This window comes from Ursus maritimus, unplaced genomic scaffold (genome assembly GCF_017311325.1).
Source record: "Ursus maritimus isolate PB19 unplaced genomic scaffold, ASM1731132v1 scaffold_13, whole genome shotgun sequence".
NCBI classification, from domain to species: domain Eukaryota; kingdom Metazoa; phylum Chordata; class Mammalia; order Carnivora; family Ursidae; genus Ursus; species Ursus maritimus.
The window spans coordinates 33,762,481-33,778,097 of NW_024423675.1; the positions used below are offsets into that span (position 1 = coordinate 33,762,481).

At 43.9% G+C, this 15,617-nt stretch overlaps 1 long non-coding RNA gene across 1 annotated transcript; it reads right to left on the bottom strand.

Annotated features, from left to right (window-relative positions):
* Window positions 1-5,861: 5,861 nt before the first annotated feature.
* Window positions 5,862-10,883, bottom strand: LOC103663438. Its single transcript, XR_568774.1, has 3 exons — window positions 10,635-10,883; window positions 9,873-10,124; window positions 5,862-6,048 (listed from the first exon to the last, which is right to left on the bottom strand). It is a non-coding gene; the product is annotated as an uncharacterized LOC103663438 (long non-coding RNA).
* Window positions 10,884-15,617: the final 4,734 nt, after the last annotated feature.

Here is a 15,617-nt window from a genome sequence, read left to right on the forward strand (position 1 = left end):
ATATTTACTCCTTGGTCTTACTAAAACAATGATCAACACTGTGAATGTACTTCACTCGAAATGTTGACCACAGAGGGGAAACATTCCCACAGGAATATTTATAAAGCTTGTGCTTTCGTTTTTGAACATGCAACTGATGTTTCTCACAATTTTTAAAGAATCAAGGACAAATTGACATTTCAGTTAAAGGAGAAATAAGCCCCAGAGAACCAGAAGAATCCCCCCAAGCCTTGTCCAGATATATGCATGGTTCTGAGTCTGTGGAAAGGGACAGATAGCAATTGGAAAATGCTTTTACGAAAGGGACCTTGGGCATAAAATGAGTAAAACATGATTTGAGACCATCTCACCCAAATTCTATTCAACGTTCCCTTGTGTCCTAGAACACCTGCGTCCGTGTTACCATGCAAACTGCATGTCTGGGGCTTACATGTCCATTTTTTCCAGAAACAAGGAAAATAGCACTGCGTAAACAGACCTTCTGTAGCACCTCTGCTGCTCGCTTCCTGTGACCTTCCTTTTGGAGAAAGTCAGACCTTGAGCCATGGTTTCCATACTTGCTCAATAGCACTTGATGCCCCAGCGTAGAAACAGACAAAACATTATTTCACTAGTGTATTTCTTCTATATAATTAATTTATAACATCGACTTATTATTAATTCCATCGTTGAGCACTACCAGTATTTTTACTTAGAAAGTAATTTGAAATCAGTCTCAGTATTTCCTTTTCTGCTATACTTCATTTTGTTTGCACAGTACTAAGAAAAATCCTAATTCATCCATAGACGTCTTTACAAAGGGTAACACTTCTGCATAGCTCCCCTTGCAATCTCCACGTACTCTCCGAAAAAGTAGGTAGGAATACTTCATTTCAAAAACTATCATCAACGATATGTAATAACTGTCCATTCCCCCTCATAAATATAAAAGCCAGAAGAGAAGCACCCGAATTTACTATTTATACTATCGATCAAGGTAGCTTGTCATTTGTTTTTGCACGGATGTGTTGTTACGTGGGGAACAGAGCATGTTCTGGGCAGATCCCCAGGCCTGACACAGCATTTAACCGAGCCCAGCATTCCTATAACACCATTGTGTGCTCGTACGTGAACACACATGAGTGGGCCTGACTCCTTAAAGGAACATTTAAGCACCATTATATTCCTAATCAACGGCACATTCAGAAATAAAAAGTATTGTCAGAGAAGGCAGGAGAAGTTATAGTCTGAGTCTACACAAAAATGAGTTAACCTGAGTGTACAAGTTAAGACATGAGTGGTGTCGAAAGAGTTAACTCAATATACAGCACATTGAACACACCTGCCATTTCTATTCTTTTCTCAAATAAAATTTACATCAAACGTTGGCAGCTCCCTGAATCACTTTGCAGAATTCTTCTAATATCTGACACACAGCCTGGCCCAGAATCCGTAATAAATGTTTGTTGAGTGGATGACAGATTCTAGTTTAAAAATTCACTGGCATAGTAGAGCAAAGTTTTCTCAAGAGCCCCTTGTCCTCTCCAGGGGACGCAGAGAGAGAACCAAGTCACTCTGCAGTTACCCCCTCTGGCACTTAACCATCTTTACAGCTGATCTCTCATGCCTGCTTGACAGCGGAGGGTCTTACACGTGTGACTGCAGGTCTGTAAGGGAGATATTATTGTTATCCTATTATTACAGCTCAAAAACCAAAATAAAATAATATTTATTAGGGTCTACTAATGAGTAAAGTGTGGAATTGAGACTCAGAACCTGGGCCATGGAGCCCCCGAACCCATGCTTCCCCTACTCCTTCTCTCTGCTCTGGTGCTCTTTACCTCTCCTTCCGTTTCCCACGTCTCCCACAAACTGAAAGCACTACATATCCTTTAAAGCCCACTTGGATTTGGGTTAGTCAAGAAGAGCCATTGGGTCTCATAGTTGCACTTGCTTGCACATAAAGGATTGCAATAATAATGTATATTGTGTATACGTATATATATTATATAATAAAAAAAGCAGAAACATATGATATGTCTACACATCACATGTATAGAATAAGTTTTTTAAGGTTTGGCCTAAAGTACATTTCTTATCATATCAGGGCATTTCGCAAGTGAGAGCTTTCCTATTCAGAAATGAACATTTTATTCTTTCCTCTGTAAGTTTTGTTTAAAGAAAATTTTTTGAATGTTTTCTTCCCCTAGATAATGGAGAGTGTACTAACCAAATAAACATAGAATATTATAGTTGCCCTGCTGATAATTTTGCTAAAACTCTGAAAAATCATTTCTTGCATAAATAAGACTAGAGACAATAGTCCAGGATCAGGGTTTCTCGGCGCACAAAGTAGGCTTTGTCCGGTGGATGTTTTCCTTGGGTTTTTTCTCCTTGATAGAGTGCTAACAAAAGTATAACTTTCCCACTTTGTTCCAGAGGTGGGGGGTTGAAGTCTATTGAGGGCAACTTTGTGCCTTATCTAAGCCTCTCACAGTGGGTCACTTAGGAGGGAAAGCCCCGATTCCTTGGTCCCTGGACAGGAAAGAGGGGCCACGGTGGGGACTGTTCTCTGCTTAAAGGGATCTGGCAGGTTTGCATAGAGGAAGATGTTTATCCCTGTTTATGGCGTATCCCTTGTCCCTCTATATTTCCCAGGGCTGGTGTTACTTTTTATAGCCTATCTGACTGTCTGGAAAGGGGCCTTGGAGTTCCATGCCTTAGAAAGCAAAAAGGAAGGGAGGGAAATCTTCAGTAATGCTATCTGCAGAACAGTTTCTGGCTTTCAGAATTTACAGAGCAGGTGAATTCTATGTGTGTGTATGTGTATTGCCTGTTCACATATATGTGGTACATAGGATGTGGGAGCTTTTCAAATGGATGACTTCATTGAAAGAATCAAAAGCTTTTCCTTTATATACTCTTGCAGCTTCTTTAGTATATTGAATATATTGTAAAATGAATATTGATTATTAGTAATTAGATTGAAAATTACATTCTAATGTCATTTTGTGATCTAAGAAACTGGGAGGATCCCACTGTTGTTGAGTTTTAAGCATACCTAAGGAAAACACCCAAATTCCTGTGATCTACTTTTACTTTCATCATTGACATTATGATTTTAGTAAGAAAAGAAAGGAAACTTCCAAGGAGAGTTTAATTTTAAAGAGGATGCAGGGTATCTTTTGGAAAGATTCTCTTAATCATCTGGATTAATCCTGACTTTCAACTCCAGATAAGAAATAGGATATCCCATAAGGAGGATTTGCAGCATGTAGGGAAGATTTTGCCAACCAGGAAAGGCTCCCAGGGTCTGAGTTATTAAAGTTAAATTTATTAGTGATTATGCCTATTTCCTGTATAAATGAAACTTCAAAACAAACACTTGAAAAAGTCAAGAGAAGTCAACTAAATGGCATGGTTTTCATAAGTATAAAAGAAGTGGCCATTTTCAAAGGGCCTCATGGCTTGGCAGATTGAATAAAATGAATGTGAGAGCTTACTGTTAACCCCAGACAAATGCTGACACAGTTGTACACACACACACACACACACACACACACACACACACACACACACAGAGTTCACGAGAAATAATGGACAAACTGCCTGGAGATACACAGCTTTAATCCCATCAAGGGGCTCTTGTGACATTGTAAACCAAGTAACTAGAGTTTGAGTAGTTGAGGCTGTCCCTAGACCTTCTGGATGGGATTAACTCCATGTAATTCTCTATAGCCTTCTCTAATTGGTTAAAATGTGTGAGAGGCCATGCATAATGGAATCACTTAGCCATCTGCATCTCACACAGGCCACTTCAAATGGAAAAAAAAATTATCATGAGAAGAGAAGCCAGCAATTGGCTTCTCTTATAGAAATACAGTATTTACTCTTCTCCCAGACGCCATGACCAATCAAAGCAGCGAGCGCCATTGCTGCTCCATGGGCAATCCCACGGGCGGGAGAAGGGGCCGCTGGGCTGTAAAGGAGCCCGCAGGCAGCAGAGCCACGCGCCTCGGTCTGCACGTGCAGTGCTACCTTTTGGTAAAAGTAAATGCGAAGCCACATGCCCCTATACACGCTGGTTTCATAGAAAATAGATCTCCAAGAAGTTAAGCTGTAACAAAAATAACCTACTCCAGATGAAACGCTTGTCCAAAACTGTACCTGTTACCTCCTTAAATACTTCACTCATTTGGTCAAGTTTAGGAAATAATAAAATCGTCAGTATGCCACCAAGATCACGAGATCAGCTTGCTCGTTGAATCTTTTCATTGTTCCCCTTGTTTGTGACAGTGCCATATAAACACGACTCGAACCCACAAGTTGTTATAACAGTAACCTCAAACAAAAGCCTGCTCCGGTATTGTACAACGACCACGGGACGCCTAATGCTCACTCCTTATTCAGGCTGAATACACCTGAATGAACCCCGACGCCCATATGCTGTTGAGACCAGGCATGTATCCGTGTGCCTCCAAAGCAGTGAACTTGCACATATGTACCTGAGCCGAAATCACCAGGAAGACACCTAACCTACTGAGCCATCCGGGCGCCCAGAGATCTACATTTTTGAGAGAGCTGAGTGAATTTAATTATTTGAGTGCCTGCTTCTTTTGATGTGATGATTGGAAAAGATGTGGGAGAAAGAGTGGTTTTCTTGGCAAATAGGATTGGAGGTTACAAAAAACAAAACAAAACAAAAACATAGGAGCACATAATAAGACGAGGTGATAAAATGGGCTTAATTTTTGTAATTAACGGTAAGAGAGACATAAAAATCACTCATAAAAATTAGACTACATTCTAGAATACATTCTAGAATGAATGTATTTAAGAGCCATGTTTTTTTTTAAGTAAGTTCCTTGAGCCACCTCCATCTAATTCATTCAGTGTCCTTATTAAAAATGCTTCCCCCCCACAGTACCTTTTCATCCTCCATCCTCCTTGCTTGATTGACAAGAAGTAATCCTTGTCTGTTATGTGCTGGGCCTTCCCCTAAACTCAGAACTGCTTTAAGATGAGGACTGTACTTCACTGATATCTCCAGAGCTTAGCAGAGAGTCTAGCAGATATCCGTGCTGCATGAATTAATGCTGATTTTAAGAAAGTGGAATTTCATATGATTTCACCACTAAATCTAAAATAGTTACTATCATGCGTTCACGTCAGATGGGTCTGAGAATATCGTACTGCCGTCCGACCTGAGCACCTGAGCCAATGCTCACGTCCTGTTCACAGTCAAGGGAAAGGGAACGAACGTACATCAGGCACTAAGTGCCAGGAATGATGATGGCCTCTTCAAACAGTGTCTCATTAAGCGTTACAATCCCACTACGAGGAAGAAATTGCTTCCCATTATGGAGCCAAGGTAGTAGAAACTCAAAGAGGTTAGGCTGCATACTCAATTTCTCAGAGCTACGAAGTGGTCAAGAAAGATGAACTACACCCAAGGAGTCCTCTTGTCCCCTGTCGCAAGCTGGCATCAGATGGACATTATCCATGCCTCAAGTATTTGATTTATCCTGGACCTGCCCTAGAAATTAAGAAAAGTCCCAAGACAGGGCAGTTGATTCTATACCCCCTATCCTGGGTTTTCCAATTAGGTCAGGCAGGCTATTCAGAAGTAGTTATCTCCAGGGGCGCCTGGGTGGCTCAGTCCATTAAGCGTCTTACCTCAGCTCAGGTCATGATCCCAGGGTTCTGGAATCAAGTCCCGCATCAGGCTCCCTGCTCAGTGGGAAGTCTGTTTCTCCTTCTCCCTCTGCTGCTCTCCCTGCTTGGGCTCTCACTCTCTCTCTACGGCTCTCTGTCAAATAAATAAATAAATAAATAAATAAATAAATAAATAGTTATTCCAAAGCACCCCACCTTAGAGCAGATGGAAAGAGACCCTCTTTCTCCCTGGCTCTCATTCATCCCACCCACCTGCAGCTGGGCTCAGACCAGGATACCAAAGGGCCACAGGGTCACTCCAGAGTTCTAAGCTTCAGGCAGATGGCCCCTCAGTGTGAGGCAGAACCTAGATCCGAACACAGGCTAGAGTTTCATGGTCAAGAGTCTGTTGCTCTGTAAAGGAACAAAGAAACCATTAAGGCAGCCCTTGGCCATTTTCCAAGAGATTTGGAGAAAAAAAAAAAAGGTTAGTGGTCACAAGTAGAGGAAAAATAGGATCTGTGTTTTCTACAGATTAATGTATATATGCAAATATATATGTACATATGTATGCATGCTTAATTCCAGGGACCCAATGCAGAGCAAACTAAAGTCTCTTCGGATGGGTTGCCTTTTCTAGTTTAAAACTCCCTGTTTGATGAGCATGTAGCTGAATAATCCATTTATGCTTGCCACATGTGCTGCTATTTGCGAGGTCTTGATGTATACATGGTTAAGATCCCTCAGGGGCCAAAACAGACAAGCGCCCCAGCATCCCAGAAAAGTGCATTCAAACAGGTCTCATTTCCTTAACAAGAGGTCTTCGAGGTAAGCTCACACTTAAAGAAACAGCATTACAAAAAAAGAAGAAAAGAATAGAGAAAAGTGTTTATATTCCTTTTAGATTACAGTTTCCTTTATGTTATGAAAATAAAATTAAAATATTTGGAAAGTACAATACTAGTTATAAGAGGGAGCACCCCAACCTTAATTAATATTGACAAAACCTCTTAAATTATTTTCTTTTTCTTTTTTTTCTTTTCTTTTCTTTCTCCCTTCTCCTTCTTCTTCTTCTTCTTCTTCTTCTTCTTCTTCTTCTTCTTCTTCTTCTTCTTCTTCTTCTTCTTCTCCTTCTTCTTCTTCTTCTCTTCCTTTTTGGTATTTAACCCTCAGGAAATGAGTGCATCTATGGCTCAACTTTCTCGTTTTCAGGAACACACTGTGTGCCAAGATATGAGACTCATCCCGCTTACCAATTTTTCCACACATTCTTTTTTTATTACACATGCTTTTTTTTTTTTTTTTAAAGCTTCCCAACTCTATTTACATAAGGTTTGGGGAAGTGGCAGGCAGTTGTAGGGTATGGGGAAATATACCAAATTTTGTAGTGTTTTAACAGAGATTTCATCTGCCAAAGAAAACGCTGACACTGTTCACTGGTGAGCTGTTGGCTCAAGTGGGCAAGAAAGATGTATCCTCCCTTTCACCTCAAAGGAGAAGGCTTTTTTGGATTAATAAACAACTGACTTATAAGAAGGACTTCTCCATCCTTAACAACCCACCACCCTTTAAAAAATTCATACGCTCCTTGCAAAAACCACCTTCAGTGTTATAGAAGAATTCTAAGCCACAATGTTTTCCTAAGCCAGGATTGCTCACCAAAATCAGGGCTTACGGAGATATTTTTGGTAAACTTTGTTTGTCTCCATCCTAAGAAGGCTACATTAAACAACACCCAGAATTGCCCGAGGAGCAAAGCTCCCAACGGTGGCCTGGGATTGTTTCCAGATCAAGCATACAGCACTGGCTTTCCCTTACCTGTCTCCTCAGCTCGGAGAGGAGGTGTACGTACCCACCCATAAGTGGATTTCAGCAATGTCCCTCCTCCTTCCATTGACTATAGAACTGACCAAATTCCCCCAAACTCCCTCTGCCTGGAATGTTTTCCCTTTACTTCCATCATGTTGCTGCCCAAATGGTGCTCAATTATCAAAAGGCCTTCCCTCACCACCGTCTGTAATCTAACCCACCGATACCATTTCTCTCAACGTCTTACCCTGCATTAGTCTGTCTTATAACCCTGACTCGCTGCATTTTTTTCTTTGGCTGCTTCTTCCTAATTAGAATATCAGCTCCTTGGGTATAGAACTTCGCATTTTTTGTTTGGCACTGTGCTCCCAAGGCCTGGAACAATGCCAGGACTTTATTAAATTATAAATAAAAAATTTATTTTAAATATAAATGAATTACATATTGTAGATTATAATTCAATTGTAAATTAAAGAGGACACCTCCATGAGATATTTGTTCTATGAATCGATCAATGAATGGTAAGACACCTTTGTCTGGAGTTTCAGAAAGGGTTCCAGCCGTTTGTTGACATTTCATGGTGTGTTGCCCTCAGCTTGTGTGTATGTGGCCCAGAGGCAGGGCATTACACCACAGGACCCAGGGACGTTCCTTAAGGCTGTGGAAAAGTCTAGGGTTGGTAACTGATGGGTGACAGGACAACACCCCCACAGACTGTGGCCTGATCACAGGTTAAGGTCTTAGTGCATTTAAAGCCCTCTAGAGAATAGCCATGCATTACTTTCCAGGGTAAACATATACATTCTCAGCCAAAGTGAGCTATTTTCTATCAGGTTTGTTCACCTCATCACTATGCTCTACTTATAATGTTTTATTTGCCTCCCAAATGTTCTTGCTACCTTTCCCAGCCTCCCCAACACCTCTTGCCATCCCCACACATCTCAATTTCATCTCATCTCATTCAGTCCTCCTCTAGGAATCATGTCTTCCCTGAGGCTCTCCACATGCCCACCATCACCGTCCTCACCATTGCCCCCACTGGAAGGAGCCACTCCTCTCTGCTCTCACTGATTCAGATCTCCATCTCCCTGATTGCAATGACACTGTTTACTGTGTATTTAGAGGCTTTGGTTGTTTTTTGTTGTTGTTGTTGATGTTTGCTTATTTGTTTGTTTTTGTATGAGTCTTAGCTTTGCAAATTAGACCAAGAAGGAGTTTCCTTTGTTTTTATTGTTCTGCCTCCCACAGGCCCAAAGCATTCCTAGTTCACAGTGATTCTTCCCTGCAGAGCACAAAGCCCGTGGAGGGAAGAGTGGAGGTGAGGGCAGTGTCTGTCTGAGCCTCTGGTGGGGAAGGATGTGTACGGGCTAAAGGAGTACTCCGCCTCTTGTTACCCGGCTCCACGATTTCTCGCATCTCAAATAACCTCCCCACCCTTGCAATTTGCCATATTAGACTAGAAAGAGCTTGTGTATTATTCACCATTGCATCTCCTCCATGGTCTAGCACAGTGCCTTGAACTTACTGGGTGCGTGCAGAAAAAAACGTCTGATGAATGAATGAATGCACCCATAGAAAACCTTTCTGTTCCCTTGCCCGTAGCATCTCCCTGACCCCAGGTTTAAAACACAGATCCTTACGGCAGGCTGTAAAACATCTTCATCTTTAATCCTTATCCCCCTCCACAGCTACGCACACCCTCTGACCAGGCATTTATCTCAGGGCACAAAATGCCATTTGCGTCCTGATCAAAGGCTGTGGGAATGGGCGGCATGAGCAGAGTGGCAGCTGCGCTCGGAGCCTGCCCACACCCTTCCTGTTTGCGGCAGCCCACCCCAGGGGCTATTATGTTTTCAGAAGGCTAAGCAGAGCCCCTCCTTCCCTGGTCCTTACAGAGGCTCACTGCGCGGGTCTGAAGTGGCAGCCCCTTGCGCACTGAGCCTGTTTTCGGCATTTCATTGTCCCTATGCAAGGCGCTGATAGCAGGCCAGACGCTCCTTTCCCCTTTCCTGGGACGCTGATAAGGCAATGAAAACAGTTCTCTATTTTCCTGCACAAAAGCGAACTTAGAAGAATGGGGTGGAGCCTAAGTGATAACCAGCCAGAATTTGTTGCTTTGTGGAAAGAAATGTGGCGGGGAGGGAGTCAGGGAAGACTGAAAGCTTTGAGTTTTTGCTCTGGGTTGTAAAAGTCAGCCACCATTCAATGACAATGTCCCCTTTCCAGCCTCACAGCCTCATTTCACTTCTGTAATGGAAAACACTGCCCTCACGTCAGAGGGCCGCAAGTGTCTGCTCTGGAGGGTGGCTGGGCCACCTGGGAGGCTCTCTTGTGACTCACTTAACCGCAGCGTAGGGTAGGGGTTGGAATGAAGGGAGAGGGGAGAATGCCTTCCTCTACGTTTAACCCATTCCCATTGAATTTCTTACCCTTTTGAACCCACCAGCTTGGTCAACTTCATCCCACGATGTGTGTGTGTTTCTGTGGGAGCTCCATCAACTCCTCATGATCTCGGTTTATCCCGAGTGTCTCTGGTCACGGACTCTTTAAATAAACAAAACAGCCTGGAGTTTCCAAGTTCTTTTGCAAGAGGAATCCTTCAAAGATGTAGTTGCTGTTTGGTGAGTGTAGAGGCAAAGAAATGCCATAAAGAAATAGAGGATTACCATTTCCATCAGGAACTGAAAAAAAAAAAAAAAGAAAGAAATGAAGGAGAGAAATGAGACTTGACCAAAATGCTTCCTGGGGGGAGCTCACTGCCCTGAGGCTGGGGCCGGCCTCTCTGCCACCCTTGCTCTGGAACCTGGCGTAATGAACGGAAACTGCGCTTCTTATTTTGTTTGTCACAAAAATAAGGTAGTTTCCATGAGGCCAATTCAAGGAAATTAATAGGTCTAGGGTAGAGCACCAATATTGGTGTAGTTTTAAAAAGCAACCAAGGTGGTTCTAATGGGCAGTCAGGGTGGAGGGTCAGAGAACAAGATCATCTCTAAGGTAGCTGCTGCTTCCAGAATGTTACAGTTCATAGTTTAGGATCCCAGTTTCTCTGGTGTTTAGAAATGTAGCTGTAATTGACATACAATGTATTAGATTCACTTGTACAACATAATGATTCGAGATTTGTATATATTACAAAATAATCACAATAAGTCTAGTTAACATGCATCTCTGTTCATCCTTCTCTCATTTACCTGAAGACTTGAGTCACAGCTCCTTACTAGCCCCCACGTCTTCCTGAAATTGCTGGAGGGAGAAATTCAGCAAGTGGCCGCTGGGAACTCTGCAAGATAAGAGTGGATGGCTGAGCACAGCTCAATCACCCGGGGGCCAAGCTGCACGAGGCATGTTCGTGTGGAGGGCTCTGGGAGGATTAAAGCAGGTCCATATCGAGGCATGTTCGTGTGGAGGGCTCTGGGAGGATTAAAGCAGGTCCATATCGATGAGCTGAACCTACCCAAGAAAAATAAAGAACTCCATTGAAATAGCAGCGGAGCAGGGGTGAGGGAGGGGCGGGCGTGGGAGGATACAGCAGGGGACAACCGTACTGGGCAATTTAGACTTGAATCCATTGTCATCATGAACAAGGCTGCACCGAACAAATGCAGCTCCACTAGTCACGGGCTGGGACGTGCCCCCTTCATTGTCCTTGAGAATACCCTTGATTATTTTTACACATCTCCCTATCTGCTTCCTAAGTAGCGGTATAAATCATTTTTATGGTCTCTCTGTTCCCTTTCTGCCTCCTTGCATCAAGCTCCCTAAACTGAGTTTCTAGGATCCATAGTCCTGTTTTCACTCCAGACTTGCCCCTCTTCCCCCAGGGAAGCTCTTCTACCAGCGAGTTGTCTTGGGGGCTGGGGGTGGGGGATCTTGGTGACAACTGCCTAAGGCAGGACCAGCCATTCTCAAGTGGTTTTAAAATCCAGTATGCCGCTACATGAATACCAAAGGAACGAGCAGCACACAATTAAGTAAAATGCCAATATCTCGTACCAATGGAATAGTTAAACAAAAAAGCAAAAAAGGAATATGATTATGGTAACTTAGATCTTTATAATAAAGTCTCAGGAATTGGAAACGTTTCTATTAGTCGGATAGGCCAATTCCCAAAGGATGCTCTCCTCAGCATCCCCGGCATATGGCCATTGTGGCTCTCACTAAACATCCAGTGACCGGGGGTGTCCCCGTGCAAGGTGTCCCAGTCCAGTTTGGATTCATTTTAATTAAAATCCAGTTGAAGTCAAATGCCCAGTTAGAAGCCCTGGGAGTAACAGTACAGCCCTGAAGTAAACATCAGCCCATGGACAAGAAGAGGAAAAACGCAAATTGGGGAGGAAGTTTGTAGACTGCATAACAGTGGTCTGAAATATTTATTTATGATTTTCTCTTAGAATCACTTCTGAATTGCACATTGACATGGTCTTCGCATGTCCCTAACCCAAGAATGAATATTCCCAATCAACAGCTTCTGTTAGATAACAAGTAGATGGCGATAAAATATTTTGAAATAAAAAAAATAATGCAAATTCTTACTAAAGTGAGTTTTGTTTTTTGTTTTTTTCTTAAATAAGAAATTTGTTCTTTGAAACTCCAACTATTTGGTAAAAAATGAGCTCATCTTTGTTCTCTGGTTATTTAAATGTTGTGGAGAAGTAGGGAGTGTCATAATTATCTGGGCTCCCCCCAGATTTGGACTTGTAGGAGAACTGATATAAATACGTGTAGCGATTATACAAAAAACACTGAGCATCCTTTTAGATCTGATCCTTGAAAACAAAGTTTTAACCAAGATACTGTAGGTAAGTAATGTAGATGACGAAAGATAAGGACTTAATGAGGGATACAGTTTGCTCTCTGGGATCAATTCCAAATTTTAATGCATGGATTTTACTCCTTCAACCTGAAAATCTTGCTTTTTGGCTTGTATTCATCAAGATAAAGATGTCCCGTGCACATACTGTTTTCAGTATAAACCAAGACAGGTTTATTTTTAAGTGTGATTGGTCCATGTAGTGCTCTGAAATGATTATATTTTCTGAGATTATATATTTCTGAGGAAAGAAGTAATCATAATAACAGCAAACATTCATTGAGCAATCACTAGGAGCCTGGGACTATAGTGGGAGCTTTACATATATTATCTCATTTAAAGAAACAGTCCTGATTCGCTTTATCTGAAGCAACTTCCTGGGTACTAGAAAATTGAATCAGCATCCACCTAGCCTTACAGGGCACTTCAGCCTTCTCAGGGTACTTTCGTATCTATAATCTCTTCAAAATCCTACGTGGTAGATAGGGCAGATACAGATAAACATGAAAAGATGTTGGCTGGATTTGCCTAAGGACCACCAAATTTGGAGTAGCAGGGCTAAAAATAGAAGCTAACTCTCACTCTGTCTTCTACCCTTATTCATGAAATGAGAACAACTTGAATGTTACTTGCAGATTTCTTTCTAGTTTCAAAATCTCTACGCTGTAAGTCTTTGCCCAGGACTAAGAGGTAATCAGCTTTATTAACTTTCAGAGCATTTAGAAACCAGCGCTGTGTCCATTAGCTTGTGGTCAAATCTAGACCCATCACCATCTTCACATATCTGGAGATGGGCCTGAACTTCAGAATCTCCCTTATTTCAACCAAATTGCATTGTTGTGCATGCGCTGAGAGATAACTGAACTAACGTTCCTAAGAATCCTAAGCATCTTTGGGGAAGATGCAAGAAAGAGATCATTCTACCGGGGAGAAACAGACATCACCAGTAAGTCCTGTAAATATGAACAGCACATCTCAGGGCTGGTTTTCAGCGTGATGAAGGACCTAACTTTTTGCAGGGCTGAATTCTGTGGGCAAACTCCGTTAAGTTTGGGGAACTCTGTCAGAGAAGCAGATCCTAATGGGGAAGCTGCATTTAGTTGCTTGCTTTTCATTATTCTTGGTGTCTGGCCAGTGCTCAGCTCAGAGACAAGAGTCAATGTATTTTGTGGGTTGTTGTTTTTTTTTAATGACAGAATGAGGAAATCAGAAACTTCAAAAAATCAATAGTGTGATAAATATATCTATTCACCTGCTCAGCAAGTGAATAAAAAAAAAAGAAGAAGAAGAAGATTTTACTCATCTATTTTGAGAGAGAGTGTGTGCACACCAGTGGGGGTCAGGAGGGGCAGATGGGGAGGGGTAGAGGGGGTAGGGGCAGAGGGAGAAGGACCGGGAGCAGCAGACCCCCCCACTGAACAGGGAGCCTGACTCAGGGCTCCATCGCAAGACTCTGGGATCATGACCTGAGCCGAAGGCAGACGCTTAACCAACTGAGCCACCCAGGCATCCCAACAAATAGTTCTTGAATAGAGCTCTGGACATAGTCCCTGCCCACATGGCGTTCATAATTCAATAAGAGGGACATACCTTAAACAGCTAGTCACACAAGAGACTCCAGTGGTGGCTCTCCCCTCTATCCTAGGATCACTCCCCTCGGTCTCGTACCAGCCTTCAGGTCATCCAGTTGACCACTGCTCCTTGACCTGAGGGCTCCTCCTGCTCCACCATGGGCCACAGGCCACGACTTACATGGCTGCTATTTACTGAGGACGGCTGTAAAATGCTGCTTCCCCCTCAAGGCCCATGAGGAGGGCGGAAGAGTGTGAGGCAGGCCTCACCTCCCTTTGGTGTCCCATCTCTTCCTTTCTCCATAACCTCACCACACAGAGATGCGTGTGTATGTAGATGCCACCGAATACTTGGGTGTCAAACTGTATGCTAAAAATGACTTCAGCGCGTGAGGGGAGATGAGCCCCAGAGTGCAGCCCTCCCTAAGGGAATAAATTGGTTCTGAACCACATCCTCCTGGCCTGAGCTTGCCCTTCCTCTCACTCTGAGAAAACCTTTTCAAGTCCCTGCGTACCTTTTAGGAAACTCCAGCTCAGACTGGCATAGATTTTTTTATTATTTTATTAATACCACATTTAGAAAACTAGCAATAGTCACACAAAAAAATAGTGCATACAAAAATATGTTGTCTTATTCATGGTGGCTTAGGAGAGAGGGCAGTGGAGATTATAGGGCAGCTCTAGCCATCACCATCCCCCAAGCCACCCTTGGAGCTGCCCTGACTGAATCGTTTCCACTGGGGTCAGTAGGTGGGGTGGGGACGCCCTCTAAAAGTAATTCCACAGAGGAATATTAGAAATGGCAGCATTCTCCAGACAGTGGTCCCATTCCTAACATGCTATCCTCAACATAGGGAGGAGGCAGAAGGTGTTTTCTATTATTCTGTCAGAACACTCCCTGGCCCCTTTCTGGAAGAAAATCCTAGAAGAAAGAGCACGTGCATACTGCCAGCGGCCAAGAAGGGTCACTAGGGAGGCGGCAGCATCAGAAACCCAAGGACAGGAAGATTCTACCTGAGAGCAAAAGCACAGGCAGGGAGTTCAATTAACTTCATAACCCATGCCTCTCCTGAGCACCCGCCAAGCGCAGGCGCCGTACACGCACCAAGTAATGACAGGGAAGCAGGCAGGCTCTGTAACAAGGGTGTCCACCAGGCATCGCGGGAGTGAAAACGCAGGAGCAACCGCGGCAAGGATGCATCCCGATGTGGTTCCTTAACCAGGAGGGGTTGAGCAAGGGTGCAGCCCAGCGAGGGAGCCCGGGACTCCATCCTTGGGCAGAAGAGAGCTAGGGAGCACGCTGTTCCAGAGCAGGGTCCCTCCCCGAAGGCAGGCGCTGTGCCCTTGGGTGGGAATAGTCCCTGCCGTGTTGGGGGGTGGGGGGTAGGCCCAGGGGGAGGCGGCGGCTTGCTCTGGGCTCCCACGGGGACAGGGTGAGCCCTTCACCGAGACTCTAAGCCCGGGAGGTCAGGATTTTCTTCGGCTTCCTTCGAGGCCTCTCGCTGCCTCGGACTTCAGGAGCGCCTGCAGGCTCGGTCACCGAGGTGCCGCAGGCGCCAGGGCCCCGGCGCGCCGCCCTGGCAGAGGCCCCCGCCCTGACCGCGCTGTCCCCGGGGCCCCGTGGCTGCTTTCTCCGGTTTTTACCTTTGTTTTCCTAGTCTGTTCCTCCCTGCGCTTGTTTGTGTAAGAAAACCTCTCTCCCCGTTTCCTGTGTCTCTGCCATTTCCTCCCATTGCCACTCTGCACCGCGGCACTGAGGGCCATTGTTGTTCCCTCTGCCCCATTCTAGACCC